Raw genomic sequence first — 4,087 nt, 5'->3', positions numbered from 1 at the left:
CAACACCTTTGAAAATGTCTGGACCCTCCGACCGTCGTTTTAACTTGAACCTTGGTGAAGAGGCAGTCCTACCTTCTCCAGACAACATATGGCGTCCATCTTTCATATCCCCTACTGGTCCTCTTACCATTGGGGATTCGATGATGAAGAATGATATAACCGCTGCAGTGGTGGCCCGGAACCTTATCACTCCCAGAGATAACAGACTATTTTCCAAACGGTCTGATGAGTTGGCTGTTAAGGATTCTCTGGCTCTCAGTGTGCAGTGTGCAGGTTCTGTATCTAATATGGCCCAACTCCTATTTGCTCGAACCCGTCAAGTTGAATCATTGGCGGCTGAAGTGATGAGTCTCAAACAGGAGATTAGAGGGCTCAAACATGAGAATAAACAGTTGCACAGGCTCGCACATAACTATGCTACAAACATGAAGAGGAAGATTGACCAGATGCAGGAATCTGATGGTCAGATTTTACTTGATCATCAGAGGTTTGTGGGTTTGTTCCAACAGCATTTGCCTTCGTCTTCTAGGGCTGTACCGCGTAATGAAGCTTCAAATGATCAACCTTCGGTGCCTCCTCCTCCTGGGGTTTCGCCGAGTGATGAGGCTTTGAATAATCACCCTCTGGTGCCTCTTCGATCTGAGGCTCCGCCGAGTACTGAGGCGCCATCTGATCAACCTTGAAGATCCCCTCCTGTAAATTTGATTTGTCTTTTTTTTTTTTTATATGGCATGTGGAATGCGAATTTATGTAAAATTTTTTTAGAGAAATAAATAAAAGATGGGCTTTACTAAATGCTTTATATATATTTTCACATGTTTCTCATGGTGCCAGATGCACCACCACTTCCCTTTTTTTTTTTTGTTTTTTTTTTTGTCACATGGTGCTAGATGCACCATCATCATTTTTTTATTTTAATCATGCACCCACTATCCTTTTGTGCCAGACGCACCATGTTCCCTCATCATCATTTTTATTATTTTATTGTTTTATTTTATTTTATTTTTTTCTTTAATCATGGTGCAGTGTTCCACCATATATATTTTTATTTTTATTTTTTTTATTTTTATTTTATTTATTATTATTATTATTTTATTTTTTATTTTTTATTTTTTTGTATAAATTTGGATGACGGGATGGGGAATTTGCAGGAAAGGATGAAGATGGACGGAGAGCTGCAATCGAGGCTTCATGACCGGCTAGTCGTTTGACGGCGGTTATTGAAGTTCTTCGTCGTTGCTGTTTGCCACTGCCACTACACAACCATTGCACCGCCACTGCATTCTTGTCGCCTTGCACTGCCGCCATTGCACAGCCATTGCACTGTCGTTGCTGTTTTCCTGCGAAGATGAGGACACACCGTTGCTTAAGGACGAGCCAAGATGTTGCTGTGCCTTGTAGAGAAAAAGATGACGAGATGGTGATGTGCCATGCAGAGGAGAAGACTAAGCAGTTGTAGTCCCGGAACTTCCTTGTTTCGTTCATATTCGTCGCCAGCTGGTTCACGCATACCATTCATGTGTCGTAGTTACCGCCACATGATGCTCAAGCTGATATTTTACCAGTAGAAGTGGAGGGCACATAGAGCTTCCATGGAGGGTAGGAGAGGAAGTGAGAAATGGAAGAGGGTCACAGCGGAAAGTGGTGCAGCTTTCTTCAACCCCGTCGTCAAGGAACAAATTGGAGGATTCCTCAACATCTTCCATTTACCAGTGCTATAGTAGCTCCGGTGGCCTTTTTTTTTTTTTTTTAATCGCAATCATCCTGACCATTATTCATAATGTAATTACCAAAATGAAAAGAATTACAAATAACAGTTGAATCATAAGATCCTCTAACTTCTTAAGCATTAGAAGTGAAGTTGAAGTTTGCACAAGTTGTCTGTCTGAACAAGAGCGAGGAACTAAACCCAAGCTTAGAAGCAGCCAAATCAATCTGCACCAAATTACCCTCCAGTACACTCTCGCTTTGCAACACAAGATCAATTTGAGGCACAGCAGGCCCAAGTAGGATGACCATTCGATGAGCTCCTCTTTTCCGGCGTCTTGCCATGTGATCCTGTGATGGACTTGATAGTGAGAGCACCGAGTGTGATGAGCATGGTGAGGATCATGGAGATGATGTGCTAGTGTATTTCCAGCTGGAGAAATAGAGCCTTTTTTAGCCGAATTAGAGGCGATATTGGGCTGATGAGGTGCAAAGGAACTAGGCCTGGAGGACGATGCAGAGGAAGATGCAGGCGTAGTCAATAACGTAGAGTTCTCTTCGTCCACCAGCAAGTCATCTGTCTTCCTCAACGCCTCATGTGCAATCACCAACACAACCCCAAATTCCCAATCAGCAGTGCCACTAGAATATTCACCGTCGCGTGGGTCAAGAACAACAGCACGATCGTCACGATCGCCAGCATGATCAAAACGACGCGGTCGTCTACCGTTTTTTTTTTTTGAATAGTACCAGCGGCTCGTCGCGGAGGAAGACGATGAGAAAGATCGGATGCCAGAGCAGGCTGAGGAACAGGATCAGGAGCACCACAATGGCATAGTTCATCCGGAAGTAGGCGACGCTCGATCGGACCCGCCCGAAGGCGTCGGAGAAGGAGGAGGGGAAGTTGAAGGACCGGAAGTTGAACATCAGCTTCCATAGCCGGCGTTTCAAATCTGGATCCAGATGCTCTTCTAGTTGGCTTCATGTAGTTTCTCCATTGTGTAAACAGACAAGGACTCACCGGCATGTCGAAACCCTCTGGAAGAAACGGCAATAGACAACCACAATTTGATTCTGATGAAGGCAGTGAAGTGGTCGAATGAGTGGTTGGGCCTGGACGTTGCAGAAACTGAAAGATGTAGGTCCAAGAACGGGGCCTGGGCTTTTGGGGGTTTGTGGGCTGAAGAGGAAGCGAGCTGCTGCTGATGGCTTTTTTTTAATTATTTATTTATTTATATATATATATATATATATATATATATTTTTTTTTTTTCATAATTTTATTTTATTTTATTTATTATTATTATTATTTTTTGTAAAACGTATGTATTCCTTTTTTTTTTTTTTTTTTTCTTTTTGTAATAAGATTGACCTTCTTCAATAAAGCATTTATTTTTTATTTTGATGTGACTGAACTCGAAATTGAATGTTCAAGCTGCCTACGTACCCTTCCAAAGAAAGAGATCAAGTCAAAGCGTAGTTCGAATGAGTGATGAATTTAACAGTGATTTTGATGATGATTTTGTCATACACAATTTATGCTCTTGCGGGCCAGGAGCTTTGGTTCATGCAGTTTAGGCTCGTGCGAACAAAGAGCATTGGTGTTGCCATTTATGCTCGTGCAGACCAGGAGCGTTGGTGTCGCCTTTTATGCTCGTGCGGATCAGGAGCGTTGATGTCGCCTTTTATGCTCGTGCAGATCAGGAGCGTTGTGCCATGCAGTTTAGGCTCGTGCAGGTGAGGAGCCTCTTGTCCTACAGTTTAGGCTAGTGCGGACAAGGAGCTTTGGTTCGTGCAGTTTAGGCTCGTGCGAACAAGGAGCATTGTGAATTTGTCAAACGATCTTGGAGAGGCTTTCCTTGCAATTTTCATAACAGGGAGTCTTGACCGAGTGATTGAAGAAGTCTTCAGGAAAGAAATCACGCATCGTGATGGGGATGGACGATCTATGTGTCGAAATTTCATCATCTTTAACACGTTCATGTTGCTTTGAAGGTTGACAAGAGCTGTTTTGCCCCCTTTCCGATTGGCGGACTTGTGGAGGAGACGTATGCTTCTTGTGTAATTTCTTAGGAGTGACTTGAGTCCATCCTTCAACTTCGCTTGACTTGGAGCATGCCCCTAGCGGTTGAGGTGAAAACTTTGTGTCGAAAGAGCCAGAAGTGATGGTGGTATAGTTTGACTTCACCACATCGTCATCTAGCTCGATGATTCCTTTCTGAGCCAGCTTCATGATGAGATCTTTCAGCACGAAGCATTTTTCTGTCGGATGACTGATGAAGCGGTGGAATTTACAGTATCTTGGACTGTCGGTACGATTCATCTCTTCCAGCCATTTGCACTTAGGCAAACCGATCACCTTCTTGTCCAACAGGTCATC

The 4,087-nt window shown here is 43.4% G+C and overlaps 1 pseudogene; it reads right to left on the bottom strand.

Moving 5' to 3' along the window:
* Window positions 1-932: 932 nt before the first annotated feature.
* On the bottom strand, window positions 933-2,688 carry LOC126610437 (uncharacterized; annotated as a pseudogene).
* Between the last annotated feature and the right edge of the window lie 1,399 nt (window positions 2,689-4,087).

The sequence above is a fragment of the Malus sylvestris genome, chromosome 17 (assembly GCF_916048215.2).
Source record: "Malus sylvestris chromosome 17, drMalSylv7.2, whole genome shotgun sequence".
Lineage (NCBI taxonomy): Eukaryota > Viridiplantae > Streptophyta > Magnoliopsida > Rosales > Rosaceae > Malus > Malus sylvestris.
Note: the sequence above shows the minus strand (reverse complement) of the source record. Positions and strands in the feature narration are given on the sequence as shown.